The following is a 16,916-nucleotide window of genomic DNA, read 5'->3' as shown; positions in this document are numbered from 1 at the left end:
AATACAGCAACCCAATAGCAGAGTTAAGCACAGAACCCAAGACACCTACCTCTGCAGCTTCTTCAGAGTTACTGAAAAACCTTTCCTGTCTTGAACTCTAAAACATACAGGTGGAAAAATCTCTTCAGACCCTCCCTCCCCCCACCACACACACACACACACACACACACACACATTCATTAATGCATTCCAGAAACGGAGTATGGGATGGGGGGAACAGAGTAGCCACAGATACTCACTTTTCCAGTTGTTTCCAACAGTAATAATGTTTTCAGATTTATGTTGTCACATTGCTTAGCATCAGGCTCCCAGAAGCTGCAGAAATAGTTCCAGTCCTGTCTACCCTGTAAACTAGATAACAACAAGAAAGTATTGGAACAGTTGCCTTTCCTTCAATCAATTAAAGGACACATATAAGGGAAGAGAGACATTGCTATAAAATTATCTGCAACTTCATTACTAACCAGGGTACTGTAGCTCTGCGGTGCTGTATTGGTAGAAACAGCTTCCAGTTAAAAATATTTGCAAATGCACAAACAAAATTATTGAAGTCAAATAACTTTTATTTTTATATATTTTTCAGGAATTTTTTTTTAATAACACAAATTAGTAAATAATACAAGGTTCTTGATTTTCTTGGCACTGAGAGATCCACATTTAAATTGTGTGCATGGTTTTTTACAAGGTGGAAAAAGCAGAGATCTGAATCAATCCCCCAAAATAGACCTTGGGCTACATGACAAATCTATTCGCCTGTGTTGAACCACCATACAAAGCAGCAGGGCTCATATAGCAAGAAAATGTCTTGGGAGAAAGCCTTAAATTTTATTTTCACAGAGATAAGAACCTAGTATAACTAACCACATCTCTGTTTAACTTTAGAGAGAATATTTTCACTACCTCCCATTTATTGAAAAGAAAATGGTATTTTATTCGTTTTTTGACTGAGCTGTCTGACTTTGACTATTAGCTCCTTAAAAGCTCATTTTGCAGCACTGACTTTCATTAAATGAATAAATTCCAGGGGAAAAATGCAGAATTTTCATACAAGAAGAATCATAACATGGTAATTCTCTTTTCCTCTGTAAAGTTAATTACAAGATGTCCCTACACAACTTTAAAAAAATCTCCTGTTACAATTGGAAAAGTATAGATTAAAACATCCTAACATCAATTAAATATTATCTGTAAACTCAGATGCCAACCTTTTAATGGATATTTTGAAAATTAACGTGTAACTGAACATTGGAGTACTGGCTTTTGCTAGTGTGACAATTAACTGTTTATCCAAGTATCAAAAATGTGTTATACTATTAGGCTGAAGGGAAAACATTTCATTCTAAGTGCAGCTCTTCATATTCTCTTCTCTCAAGTCATCACCATTACAGGTAAATTATATTAAAATACAATTTTTGTAGACAATGGAGAATCAACAGATGAATTAATGAACGTTTCAAAATAATTTTTAATTGACTTAGTAGTTAATATGAGAAAAGGTCACTTTTCAAAACCTCAGGTCCTTATTCATATAGGGCTTGATCCTACAAAGAATTAAGCATATATGAGTAGCCTCACTGACTTCAATGGGACTGTTCACATGAGTAAAAGTTACCTGCATCCTTGGCTACACTTGGGGATTCATGGCGCTGCTGCAGCAGCGCTGTGAAGCGCGAGTGTAGTCGCGCCGCCAGCACTGTGAGAGCTCTCTCGCAGCACTGCAAGTTCTCCACCTCTCCGAGGGGAATAGCTTGCAGCGCTGCAGGCTCTGATTACACTGGCGCTTTACAGCGCTGCACTCACTGCGCTGGGGGGGGGGAGCATTTTCACACCCCTGAGCGCAGCAAGTTGCAGCGCTGTACAGCGCCAGTGTAGCCAAGGCCTAAGTCTTTATGGGATCAGGCTCTTCGAATATATAGACTGAAACCCTAACCCTTCAATGGGGCCAGGATTTCACCCATGTAATCCTTTCAATACTTCAATTTTTGATAGTAAAGAAGTAAAAAGAAACAACTTCAGGAGAGACCAACCAACAATAGCTTGAGCTATTGCTGTCGATAAGAAGGCTAAAATCTTCAGTTTTGTTCATTCCACACCCCCCCAGAGGATACTGTTTACTTTTCAGGTGTTCTAAAAGATAACCTCAATTTTATGTTTAAAATGTTCAGATAATCCACATTTACGCTAGCAAGTGCACAATACAATTAATATATCTTGCATATGATTTCTCTTCTGACATTTCCACAGTATTTCCATCAGACAGATTTGAATCTTCAACTACCTTGATTAATCAAAGTTTCTCAAGCTTAATTGTCTAAGATATTACATCATCTGCACATATTGTCTTATATCTTATATTAATTCCAGCTCACCTACAGTCATTTAGCTTTATCTGGCAGAGGAAAAATGAATTTTTTGTGCAATAACAACCACCAAATTATAGCATGTTCATACAACTCCAGACACTTAACTTTTTCATCCTCAATGTTTTATTAATTTTTTAAAAGCCTTGTTTTGATTTTTTATACAAATTTCAAAAACTTATGATACTGACAAAAAGCTGCAACATAAAGAGACACATTCCCTGGAGACCTTTAAGATATCAGAACAATAGAGGGTGTTTGGATATGCACACGCGCGCGCGCACACACACACACACAAACTTACTTTAAGGAAGAAGGACTTAAGCAATATTTTTTGCTAAAGAACTGCACACATTAGCAGAGGAAAGAAAATCAATGTATTGATGCTGTCTGAACTCGGGTGACACTATTTTAAAAGAATATTAAACAAAAGCAATAGAAATTATTCTTTGACCTTGCTCTGACTTTGCAGACTATAGCTTGACTTGATTTGACAGCAAAAGTCTAGCTACGGTTTCATTGCCAGGCTTCATTCCAATACTTGATCAACTTGCCACATACAGTTCCATCTTCAAAAATAATAAAATATCAGTTTAAAACAATTAATCACATTGCATGAAGCTAAAATACCCTAAATACAAATCAGCACACCCCGATTAACAAGGAGTACCTTACCATACGACAAAGCTCTTGATCACAAGCATGATGGGATCTTTCAGGATTAGCACAGGATACGGAGATGGAACAACATCATGGAGCCATCTCTGAAAATTCACAGCATAAATCCAGGTCTCTTATTGATTTTAGATTTTCCCCCAGAGACGCATTTGCTTTGAAATCTCACTTTGCTAAATGAAGCACGTTGCCACTCTCCTGATAACATAACAAAATCCATTTGGCGGTACGGGAGATTTCTCTGGGAACCTTCTGTTGTTTTAAATGATCACAGAACCTTTGTTCCCACTTGACCAACTCCTTATAAGTGAGTATTTCAGACACAAAAGAGGTTTACAAGCTGCCTCCTCAGAATGCTACAACTGAGCCATGTACCGTAACTTCAACTAACTGCACTGCACTTAACCAGTCCATCTATGTGTCTTACAGGTAGCTTCTCGAGGGTGGCAGGGTGAGTGGGAAAAGGGATGGATAGTCTCAAACAGAGATTCTGAAACATGCTGAAGCCTGCACTTAGCTGGCTGATCGGCTGTGTATCGTGAAATGCCAGCAGAGCAATCTGACCTCTGTAGAAGAGAGGACATTAAGGAAAGGAAACATGACCCGAGGAAATTTTCTGTATGACTTAATAGCTGGGGGAAAATGAATATTTTGCAACATACAGCTCAATACTTTCAAAATAACCTTTCTATGAAACAGAAAAATATATAATCGAAGGGGTTTTTCTTAAAAAATAATTACTCAATCTGCTAGTTATCTGCAGACAGAAAAAATGAAATGGTCTGTCCTGTTTTTCTGAGATGCTTTAAGTGGAAAATGTGATGATTATACGATGAGTTGTCACTCAGCTACAACCCACTCACTCCTATTACTCAGTACATCTGCTTTAAATATTCAGTCAGTTCAGCTTCCTTTTCTATTCATTACATTCAGGCATTCTCAAATGTCCCTTATCACATAGGACAGGTTCTGCCCTCACTGGCCTACATTGATTTGTCCCCTTATTGTTTTGTTGTAAACTAGGAGTGAATATGGAAGAGAATGGGAAACCTATTTCGTTATCATTTGGATTTCTGCATTACGTATATTTGGCTGTGGCCTTTCTTTTGATCTGCAGAACACTAAGGGTGTGTGGTATAGTGCTGTATGTCACATATTGAAAGTAACTGTACTCTCTGCAAAATAGGAAAAAACAACAACTTTTCCTTATCTGCTTTCAGCAGGTAGATTAAAGAGATTTAAGATATAAAACGTATTTCCTTCATCTGTCCCTGTGGTTCCAACGCCAGATATAACTTGGTTGATCAACTTCTTTACAGCTAAATATCTTAACGCCTTGAGAAAACTTCCTGGTACCACTGTTATCTGATACCTGTTTGCCAAAGGCAGGTTCCATTGTCTCCCTAGGCACCTGAGCAGGTAGGGTTTAGATCTTCCTAATTCAGACGGCAGAATTAAAAGAAAGTTGATGTGGCCCAAGGACAAGTTCTCAAGTTGTTTGTGGATTCTCCAACTTAAACCATTTGAACTTAAACCATCAGCTGATCTGGGTAAGCCACACAGCACAGCTACTGGCAGTGCCATTCCACTGTGGATATTCAGCCGGCCACAATGGCCTCAGAGACAATTTTGTTTATATATTTTTAAAGTGGAATGGAATCTAAACTACTCTCCAAACCATGCAACCTACCGAGAAACAGGGCCTAGATGCCAGACTCCTTGTCTCCCCAACTCCATGTAGAAGAACTGAGATGAGGAGAGCTTCAAGCTGCAGCAAATATTGACATTCACCCTTCACCATGCTATGCCAATGCACAGGACCATTGCGTAAGCAGCCCTCCAATTCTCTCAGTTCAACCTTTGCTAAACTGAAGTCCACACAGATAAACCTTCACAAGTTTCAGCAATTTTGCTCTATCAACCCAGGAACTAGACTTCCTGGTTGCCAAAAAGACCCATACATCTGTTTGCCAATTCTGCCTACCCAGAAAAAACCCTTCCATGTCCCAACAGGGTAACTGGCCAAGAAGTTAACGCACTGGAAAATCCAGCATACCTAACTTAAGGGTGAGGCTGAGTAAGTGTACCAAATACTGGCTGTCCATACCAGGAAGCTTCCCTTATCCCCTCCCCACATCTTGCCCACTGAGATCCCAAAAGATAGACTTATGTCATGTAACCAACAGCAATGTGGGGGGGAGGGGGTAGAGGGATTCAACCATGCCTCCCCATGCACAACACACACAACCACTTACCTGTGTCTCCTTCCCCAGTGCAGGCACCAGGATAGCCCAATCCCCTGGATAGGTGCTAAGGCAGGAAATTGTACAATGAGCCACTCAGAGGAACTCCAGCTGCTTCCAAAAATGCCTCCCTACCCCCAAACCTAGCAGGGGTGGGTGGTGTCTCCGTTTCGCTCAACCCAGCCAAAACCCCACATCCCGGTGAGCAGGCTGAGTATTTTATCATCACAGAACACTGGCCAATTTGTGCACTGTTGATTTCATAAGTAAGATGTACATGAATTGAGTAAAGGACAATGGTGGTTAGATTTTAAAATAGGTGATAAAAATTCTCATGCTCAATAGAACCACACTGTTGCATAAATATATTCTAATTAGATTATATATTTACTTGAATTGCATGGGCAGTCAAGCTAGTTTGTTACTAGTGAATAATACATTATTCGGAGTCTTCTACAGTCACTCAAGTTCTTTTGTGGACCCAAAATATATCAATGCGTGTCTGTAGCCAGAGCCAAAGTATCCAAATAATTTGCATTGGACCAGAAACAAGATCTAGGATTTAAATCAGTCAACCTGAGCAAATCGTCCTTAACTTCTTCCATTTATTTCATTTAACACCCAATGGATCACCAACAACATTCAAAAGCATGCAATAAAAAGGCTACAATATAACAACAAAATGGCAATTTAGCATTAGGAGAGATATTTTTAAGGGTATGTTGTTAGTAGCATCTGGGTGTCTTACTGGTTGCTTATTGGGGGTGACAGGTTTGCTATCTTCTATCAGCCAGTGAGGTCTATTCTTCCATTTCTGTGCAGTTAATTAGAAATTTACTTCCCATTAGTGTTACTGGGAAATTTCTGCCTAAATTCCCTGTCCATTAAGGGGAAAATAGTTACCTCTTGTATTGGCCACTGGAGCAGACAGTATGGTTTCTCCAGAAAGTTACTAATTATTTGAGATTTTGGATAAATTAGACATCATTCAAGGTGGAAAGTGACCTATTCTTGTGGTTTCTGGAACCCTTCTAAGTTTGGGTCAAATAAAGATTCAAGAGAGCATACAGCCCTTGAAGTTCAAAATGGTTTTGAATAATCTGATTTGACCCTGTGATCAACTCAAACTGAGAACCCATAGGAAGATTCACCCCATTTTGTTGGAAACTACCAGGGGACTGTTGGCAATATTTGAGAACACAATGTGACCTGCTCCCTGGAACCTGGCCCAACTAACCCCAGACAGCACTGATTCTTCTTTATTTTACTAGACATCACTAGCTACAGTGCTGCATATACCCAGGGTTTGCTGGAACCACATGCCAAACCCTGACTTTCCTCTGAGCGACAGTGGAGGTGTATGCAGGTTAAGTTAATGTGCAAGACAGGAAGGTTACCATGATAGCTTCCACTGAATAGAATGAGATATTGCTGCAAACATCTCACTATACTGGAGAGCTTATCATCATTCCAATGACAACCATGTAGTCATGGTACTTGGTAACTACTTTATAGCTTGTACTATTAACTCAATTAAAGCTCAGCCATGCAATTAGGAATGCTGTACAAGTACTGTAAGAACAACTTTTTTTGTATTTCTGTAGACTGGTAGCAAAATAGTATACAGTAGATCCCTTATTATGGGCCATTGCAGATGTCTTATTTGCTTCAATAGGGGGATTTGCTTGAAGAAAAACTTTGGGTGAGATTCATTCAAATTTTCATATAACTTGACCATAGCAAGAGGTTCAGCAGAAGAGGAATTACAATCTGTTCACTGCAGTGCATTGAAATAATGTGGAACTTCCATTCTTCCTGTCTATGAATGGTTTCACAGTAGCAAAGTACACTATGAGCAAGTTCCTTCTGTACACACAGAAGAGACTGATGCAGAAGAGGAACTGATCCTTTACGCTCCCAGGTTCAAATTGCACTATAACAAAGTGTCCAAATGTGGCAGCAGGTTGCACCCAGACAGAGGACAGACTATTCACCATACTACGTGTATGTCCTATGCATTCAACCCTGCGCTCACTGAAATAAATGGCAAAACTACTACTGAGTCCAATGCGCATCTATGTTGTAGCACTAAGAATGCCAGAAAATTAATATTTTTGCATTTTAGTCAAGATGAGCTCAACTTAATTGATGTCAGCTTTTGCTAACAAGCATGATTTTTCTGGTAGTTCAAGAGGGGAGCAAAGCCAATTATTTTGGTATTAACTGTGGCTGTAATGAAGCCTTGCATCCCTTGGGCCACTTGTCTCTCCCTATACCCACAATGACATCAGGGAAGGGAACTGACAATTCCCTCATCTTCGAGTGGGTGCTAACGCACATTCTTCCTACTGTCTCTGCCTTCTTCAGTGTCAGAAGTCAGTTTGAATTTCAGTGGGACACCTGGCAACAGTCATCCCCAAGTTAACTGTCTATGCAGCTGATACTGTATGTAAAAACAACAGCTTCCTTGGCATAGAATGGGGGGGGGGGGGAGGGGAGAGCAGGAAATCACAAAAGTCAAGCAGACTAAAATACTCTGCAAAGCATAGCTAGCTAAACTGTAAGCTCACTCATCAGAACAGATACTGATACAAGTACAACATATTTGACTAGGTTCACTCTTCCTTTTATGCAACCTTTTAAGGTCCATCTCAATTGCATGGATTCACATCTATCTATTTCAAAAGACATTTCCAAAAGAATCTATGAACTTTTCTAAGGAAGGAGCCATACATAAAAAACTGATCAAGTAGCCCAGAAGATTTAAGTTCAACAATTTCAATGGGTCTTGGTGTATCTGACATATAGGTTCCATGAAGCAGCTGCTAGAAGAAACCTAAGGGATCTCTCTGTATCCTAGCTGAAAACAGCATGGAAAAGTCAAAAGAATAAAGATATATAAATCCAACATACCATAATAGCAAATACAATTCAATACAGGGTGGCAAGATAGCACCAGTCACAACTGCAATACTAAAATGAGGCTGTGTTATAAAGTGCTTTAGCAAGTATAACCGGCAGTGTTCTACCTACACACCTAGTGGGCAGGGCACTTGTGTCGGATGCAAGAGACCTGGGTTCTATTCCAGGTTGTCACTGGCTGATCTTGAAACAGTCACTTTACCTCTCTGTGCCTCCTCTTTCTCATTTGTAAAATGGGGATAATGATGCTGACTTCTTTTGTAAAGCACTGGAGATCTGCTGCTGATGCACACTATGCGGTCTAGGTATCATTATTATCTACTGTCCAGAACTATTGTAAGAAATACATTATCTGATGAATTCTCGTAAAAGAAAAATATACAAATACTGTTCAACTCACTGTCTTCACGTAACCTGGTTCTGGAATTTTCTCTCTGATGAAGTCTTTTGTGCTTAGTCCTCTTACCACAAGCACAGCATTTATTCCAATAATATCCACATTTTGCTTGAGGTCTAACTGTAGCCATCTTGGGATCTAATGAGCAGTTATATTTTGCAACACAGCTAGACAGTGTATTTCACAGCCCTCATTTGCACCCCAGGCAGCCATCTAAAATCAACTTTTGATTCATATTCTATTTTGCTAAGGGGAAAAAAAATCTTTGTTTTTCTTAAAAGTTGAGCCATTGCTTGATCATCATATCAACATATTACAGCAATTTCAGTTGAATGGCAACTGAATATATAGGAAGAGGTATATTTATTCGAGGAAGTTTTACAAAACTTGCTGGTTGACAAAACCTATCTCCTTATTTCAGCATATTTGTATACATACAGTGTACTCAGTTAGTAGGTTTTCCTCTAGAAGCCTTCTCGAATATGCACTAAATATATATGTGGCATAATGGTGCATACAAGAAATAGTAAGTGGCTAATACTAATAGCTTAACAAAGAAACTACTATCTCCTTTCCCTTTCTACCCTGTACCAAGTTACTAGGAGCAATTAATAAGGAAAAAATATAGCAATACATTAGATTCTGCCTATCCTAGCAACTCATTCCATCTACAGCCACATTAGATCTCTTCAACCAACATGCAAGATCTAAACAAGACCACACCATGGAATATCTTATCGTAATAAAAAAAATGCCCAGGAAAAGTCTTCAAAATGAAATATCGTGCAAAAAATCCCCAACAAGTGCTGCATATTGGCTTAATTCACATATTCATCTGATGAAAGAGACATTTTCACTATGGATACATTAAAATAAAATGAGTAAAAACAAGAAAAAAAATGAATAATTACATACAGCAGATTATGATTAATACGCCTAAAATACAACTATGTTAATCTCTACAAATAGGTAGTGTTGTTGTAGCTGTGTCGGTCCCAGAATACGAGAGAGACAAGAGGGTGAGGTAATACCTTTGATTGGACCAACTTCTGTTGGTGAGAGAGACAAGCTCTGTGTAGCTCAAAAGCTTGTCTCTCTCACCAACAGAAGTTGGTCCAATCAAAGATATTACCTCACTCATCTTGACTCTCTGAGCACTGAAAATGATTTATTTTAAAAATGCCTTGGATAGTAAAAAACAAAAACAAAAAAACAAACACAAGCCTCCTGTCTTTTAATGCAGATGTGTAGATGACGACCTGTTCAGTTTTTGACTGGGTTATCCATTGACAAAGAGATGGTATGAAAATTAATTCAAACAAGAAATTGTTTTAAAATATCTGAAATAATTCTTTAAGATCCTTAGAAAACAATCTATAAGTAAAAAAATAAAGACTGATATTTGAAAAGGTTCCATGTGATGCAGTCATCTGCGAGTGGTGTTCTTTGCTTAGCAGCATAATCTCAATTCATACACAGGGCTTGAGACACGGAACACCTATTAAGACTACTGAAAGCTCCTCAGCTAACGCCCAGAACATTTATTTAAGAATAGTTTCCTGAGACATAGTGGAGACATGTCTGGTTGCAGAAACCTAACATCTTTCGTTGAACTTAATCCATTCAGCTCCAGTTGTTTATGGGAAAGGTAGAGAGTCCTCAATTTCATGAATAGGATGGTAGCTTATAGAGACATTGTACAGGTTATAGAAATTAACATACCAATAAAAAGATGCAGCTTTATTAAGGCACAATTTTATGTGTCAAAACATGTAATACCACCACATTTTATTTTATGAATTTCTATTGAAAATTAGGAGATCTGGAAAAAACCCTGGCATAGCAAATCCTTATCAGGTTCATTAGTTTATTAATCATGAAAAAGTGACATGTTGTATCTCAGATACAGAAAGCAGTAAGGAATAAAGTAGCAACAATAATTTTCTAATAATTATTCCCCACAATGCAACAAGTGTTTTCCTCTTGAACTTAACTACTCTCCTCTAATGCAGGTACCATAGGGATGGGGCAGTGGAATGCCACAAAAGGAGACTACAGCAGATTAAAACAAACGGACAAGTGTCTCCTTCTGATTATGTACCACAAATTGTCAGTACACTGCACAGATTGTGTTAGAATAGACCATTAATAAAATAAATTTACAAAATATACAGTAGCATAGGGAATTGCAGGTTTTCCCTCTATACTGTGGGCATTTTACATCCCCCTTTCTCTCAGTACTAAGATTAGTTTGTTTCTAAAACAGCAGAAGGAGAAAGAATATTATATATACACATGGAGACAGAAAACTGGAAGAGCCCAAAACAAAAGATTCTGACATCTTTACTCACATTAAACAATTTCTCCAAGATTAGTCCCATTGATTCATGTCACTGTCACTTGTCCTATTAATAGTGTATTTAAAAACAGCACCTGAGCCCCAAACACTTTGCCACATGACCAGGATTATTCTTATTGCCAGTTGCACTCAAAATCTGCAAAAAGAAGAACAGGAGTACTTGTGGCACCTTAGAGACTAACAAATTTATTAGAGCATAAACTTTCGTGGACTACAGCCCACTTCTTCGGATGCATATAGAATGGAACATATAATGAGGAGATATATATACACACATACAGAGAGCATAAACAGGTGGGAGTTGTCTTACCAACTCTGAGAGGCCAATTAATTAAGAGAAAAAAAAAAAAAAAAAAAACACTCTGAAACTACTCAAAATCTGTTGCCTGGACATGAAAATTGCAGAACTATTGCCAGCTGAATGGACTGTGCACAAAAGTAACTGTTAAAGCATGAGATTATTGCAGTGCAGTTACTTAAAATCCATATCTATGTAATTTATGTCACTTAAGTACTGCTTTCATATGCTGTGTACCTTATTTGGCAAAGCAATAACCTGGGAATAGTTACGTAACTGAAAGTCGCTATAGTGAACTGCAGCTAAATTTCAGAGTAGCAGTCGTGTTAATCTGTATCCGCAAAAAGAACAGGAGTACTTGTGGCACCTTAGAGACTAACAAATTTATTTGAGCATAAGCTTTCGTGGGCTACAACCCACTTCATCAGATGCATAGAATGGAACATATAGTAAGAAAATATCTTACTATAAAGCATCTGATGAAGTGGGCTGTAGCCCACGAAAGCTTATGCTAAAATAAATTTGTTAGTCTCTAGGGTGCCACAAGTACTCCTGTTCTTTTTGTAACTAAGTTAGCTCATTGGATACCCTGTAGAAGGGCAGACCACATAGTATATAATCATTTGTTCAAAGTTTTTAAAATCTAATATAAAGTATTCTGTCCTGCTGTACATCAGAACAAGTCTGGGCCACCAGCAGAGGTCTATTAGGTCTTTAGCCTATCCAAGATACAGTACAAGGGCATATATTTGCTTTCTTAAGGGTAGGTATGTAAATTTGTCTTGCTGACAGCATGTTGGATTTTAGTTTGTTTAGGTTTTCATCTTGTTTATCCCTTCTTTCTGAAATGCACAGTCTGAGCCAGGGAGCCTGACAGCACAGAATTATGAGAAGTTTAGAAAGAATTGTATGCAGATGGTGGAAAAATACTGTATTACCTTATCAACATCAATATTAATATAATCTAATACAAGACAACAAAATTATATTTATGATGACTATGTGTAATCACATAAGACCCTAGGGTAAAACATCTCCTAGATTATCTGGCTCAATTTAATTAACGCTACCATTCTTTTTTATATACCAAGATTTAATGAAAATAAATTAAACTTCATAGGCTATCCTTAGACTCCATGTTTATTTGGCTCCTGGAAAGACATCAGCCCATATATTTTGTCAACCCCATCAAAATAGAAGATCCTTTCACGGACAAGTGGGAGGTACGATACTCTTCATTTTCACTCTAACAGTTTGTGCTGGAAATCACAATAGAAAACTATATTTTGGCAGAGTAATTACTGATGAGTAAAGTGAAAAAGGATCCAGAGGGCAGAGTGCCTAACAGTCAACAGAAAAAGTCTGCCATCCCACAGTTGTAAAAGCTGCTCCAGTCAAGTAGTACAGAGTCTCTGCCTGCAATCCCAATAGAACAAAAATAGTAAATGGGTAGGCCAGCAGTGGACAGCATTTAAAGAACTAAGATACCCAATTTGAACACAATGGGGCCAACTATTGAAAGCCAATTAAACACTAAGGCCTTGGCTACACTTGCGAGTTGCAGAGCTGTAAAGCCGCCCCCAGAGCTGTAACTCACTCCCCGTCCACACTGGCAAGGCATTTGCAGCACTGTATCTCCGTGGTTGCAGCGCTGCATGTGCTCCACATCCCCAAGAGGAATAGCGAGTGCAGCGCTGCCGCTGCAGTGCTGCGGCGCCAGTGTGGCTGCCCAATGCGCTGTGACTGGCCTCCAGAAGTATTCGGCAGTATCCCACAATGCCTGTTCTAGCCACTCCGGTCATCAGTTCAAACTCTACTGCCCTGGCCTCAGGTAACCAACCATGTGACCCACCCTTTACATTCCCCGGGAATTTTAAAAGTCCCCTTCCTGTTTGCTCAGCCCAGAGTGGTGTGGAGTACTATCAGCGAATCTTTCCAGGTGACCATGCCTCCACGCGCCAAGCGAACCCCAGCATGGAGCAATGGCGAGTTGCTAGACCTCATCAGTGTTTGGGGGGAGGAAACTGTACAGTCCCAGCTGCCCTCCAGCCATAGGAATTACGATATCTTCGGGAAGGTATGAAAGGACATGATGGAAAGGGGCCATGACCAGGACGCCCTGCAGTGCAGGATTAAAGTGAAGGAGCTGCGGAGTGCCTACCACAAAGCCCGCGATGCAAACGGCTGCTCGGATGCTCCCCCCGTGACCTGCCAATTCTACAAAGATATGGATGTGATACTTGGGGTTAACCCCACCTCCACTCCAAGCACCACACTTCAGAGCCGGTGTGGGGGGGGGAAGGAGGAGGAGGAGGAAAACGAGAGTGATGGTGGTGGGCTGGATGGAGACACCCCGGAATCCCTGGAGCCATGCAGCCAGGAGCTCTTCTCAAGCCAGGAGGAAGGTAGCCAGTCGCAGTGGCCGGTACTTGGTGGAGGACAAACAGAAGAACAGGTTCCCGGTAAGTGGTTTTTTTTTTTTTTGGGAAGGAATTTTTTCAGTGCGGGCTCTTTGGGAGAGGCATTTGGGTTAGACATGCATGCCTAGATGCAGAATAGTGCATTGATGTGGTTTATCACATCGCGTTAATCGGTCTCGGTAATCTCCTCGAATGTCTCATCCAGAACATGTGCAATGCGCTTGCACAGGTTTAGCGGGAGAGCCACCGTGGTCCTTGAGAAAGCTTGAGCTAGCAGACAGGTGGAAGGTGATGCTGCTTCCCCTGACATCTCTAGTAACAGAGGGTCCAAAGAAGCACAAGCCTCAGTTTCCAAGAATGAAAGCTTGTCCCATTAAATATCTCTTTGACAAGATTTCCTAACAGCACGAAGTATTCTTTTTTCTGGAGGAAAAAAAATACCATTTTCTGACCAGCTCTAGTAAGTAGTTTCCAGAATATTCCAAGTTTAAGGTTTCTTATTCTACTGTAGGATATTGGCCTTGTAGACACAATTAATAAATGTTTTCATTAAGTCGTTGAGTACAAAGACAGGCTACACCATAATTGTGTGGCCTGTCAGTCATCTTACCACAGATCCAGTACTACGGAGAGATCTTTTCTGACCCCAGGATTTAGGCAGACAGAAGAGTGCTTCAACAGAAGATAGTTAACTAACTGTCCCCATAACAAGCCAAGCAGACAGAACCACTGAAATGCAGCATTGGGAGACCTACAGAGCTTTAGGCTCTACAATATGGACAAATACTGAATGGACACAGTAACAAGATGTCTGGGACAGAAATCTGACTTAGCAGGAATCAGTTCTAATGATTCAGGGCATAAATGGATGTTTATAGGAAACCTCTCACTCAAGACTGCATAATTGTTCAGGTGTTTTATGAACGCTTTTACCTTCTTGAAGATTCAGATGTCGATCACTGAAAGCACGTCTACACAACACACATCTTTTGGTGGTGTGTAGCTGTAACTGAAATCTTTGTACAAAATATGCCTTGTGAGGTATCATTTAAAAGCTAACAACACACTGATCATTAATATTCTTGTGTAATCTATGTAGGAAATGCATATTATGAGTTATGGACATAAATTGAAATTATTACTAAAATGTGTTTACCAGACAAGTCTGGGGTGGGAGTAAACTTTTTTCAAAGACAAAGGGCAAGTGGATACCTCCAGCCAGATGTCAACAAAGTTGATCAGCAAACACCTGTCAAGTGGCCATTCTTGGGCAATGAAGGGGGGCAAGAACAGATCAATCTGCATATTAGCAAACAACATGGAACCTCTTTCACCATTAGACTCTGTGTCCCCTTCCTCACAGCTGAAATGAACTTTATCTCAGGGTAACCCTCAGGAAAATGCATTTCAAAGGGTAACTAGACAATAAAGGTGAGGGCAAAAAACACCCCAGGGTGTCTCTCTCTCTCTCTCTCTCTCTCTCTCTTTTTCACCTAAGATAAGGAACCAGTCTTTTCACTTCGGGGGGGGGGGGGGGGGGAGATCCTGACCAGATAATTTGGTCAGCCCTGTAGTTGGGAAACATGTGGCAAGGATTTTACCTTGAACCAAGTCTAGATTTTAAGTTTAGGTATTAGAAAGCATTTTATCTTTATTTCTCTTATAACATTTCTGACTTTAATACATTATACTTATACTCACTTAATCTCTCTCTTTGTAGTTAAATAAACTTGTTTTAATTTTTAATTTAAACTAATCCAGTGTTGTGTTTAAACTGAACTGTTTGGTAACTCTGGTTAAAGTAGCAAAACCTGTTGAATATTGACCCTTTACAGGGGCAACAGACCTATAATATCTGAACTGTCCAGGCTGGAGAGGGCTGGACAGCACAGAATACACATTATGGGGAAAATTCAGGACTGGGAGTGTGTTGGGGTCACTCTGCAAATAGTAACCCAGGCTGGTGGAAGCCAGAGTGTGATTGGAGCATTGCTGATAGGCTGCTGAACCAAACCCGCAGCTATACATAAACACTCAGGACATTACTTGCATGCTGGTAGGTTGCTTGTGAGTGGCCCTGGTTGGGAGCTACAACAGGAAAGCATTATGAGGCACCCAAGGTTGTGGGGAAGGCAGTGACAACCCCTCACTGGTGTGGATTGCACCCCAGAATGTGACAGTAGAGTATATACCTGGGTAGCCCACCTAGTATGGATATAAATAGCAGTGTAGATAGTGATGCACTATTTAGATGAGTAAAGGCATGCCTGAAGCTTGTGGGTATGTACTTGGGTATACACCCTACATGGCTCTCAGCTCACCCAAGTGGTGTCTTCCCATCTACACTATTTTTTAGCAGCCAGCTCCCTGCTGACTCCCCGTCAGAGCCTTTCACTGACACATGTAGCTACACACAGCAGCATGGATGTAGCATGTTTATCACTACCGCAGGCAGGTACATGTACACTACACATCACTGCCAGGGATGTGTACTGTAGATGTAGCCTGAAAAAAAGACAAGAGAGTAAGATTTAATTATCTGATGCATTATGGCAAAGTGGATGTTTTAGTTTATTTCAAAAGTCTTCTTTTTGTCAAGTTTCAACCAGGAGTAAATTTAGGAGCAGGAGAATCAGGCAGTGGCGTAGCCAGGTTCTAACATCAGGGGGAGCGAACACATAAAAAAAGGCGCCACCTGACATATCAAATTACTAATTACATACTTTTAAATTTGTTATACATATTTATTTTGTACTTAAAATAAAACACACGAATGATATTGTTTTACAAGTACGTGAGCCCACTTGACAAGTTTTATTGTCCTTGGGTCTTGCTTCCATCCCCTCTCCAACTGTTGCAGCTGTCTGGAGATGCCTGCCTTCCACACCTTCCTCATTCACACCTCATTCATTCAACAGGGCAATTGATTAAGGGGTGAGGGGAAATCTTAGTCTATTCTTAGCAAAGAGACATTTTTCTTCTATCTTATTCTATCCTAGGGGCTGTAACATTATACCAAGGTTCAATGCAAAGTTTCTACATGAGGCTTTGATACAAAGTTTCCATATACCAAGGCTCATCAGTACAAGGTTTCTATATGAGGCTTTGATACAAAGTTTCATGAAAACAGAAGTCACACGTGAGCAGACCCACTACAAGGTTATATGAAAACAACAAGGAGTCTGGTGGCACCTTAATACCAGACTCCTTGTTATTTTTGTAGATACAGACTAACACCGCTA

At 39.9% G+C, this 16,916-nt stretch overlaps 1 long non-coding RNA gene across 1 annotated transcript in view; it reads right to left on the bottom strand.

The window, feature by feature from the left end:
* Positions 1 to 242: 242 nt before the first annotated feature.
* The window catches only part of LOC117884055, an 80,335-nt gene continuing 63,661 nt past the window's right edge, over positions 243 to 16,916 (bottom strand). Inside the window, exon 3 of the long non-coding RNA XR_004647473.1 lies at positions 243 to 351. This is a non-coding gene — a long non-coding RNA (uncharacterized LOC117884055). The remainder of the gene's footprint in view (positions 352 to 16,916) is intronic.

This window comes from Trachemys scripta, chromosome 10, assembly GCF_013100865.1.
Source record: "Trachemys scripta elegans isolate TJP31775 chromosome 10, CAS_Tse_1.0, whole genome shotgun sequence".
Classification (NCBI taxonomy): domain Eukaryota; kingdom Metazoa; phylum Chordata; order Testudines; family Emydidae; genus Trachemys; species Trachemys scripta.
The sequence above is the reverse complement of the archived record's forward strand: the minus strand, read 5'-3'. Positions and strand labels throughout refer to the sequence as shown.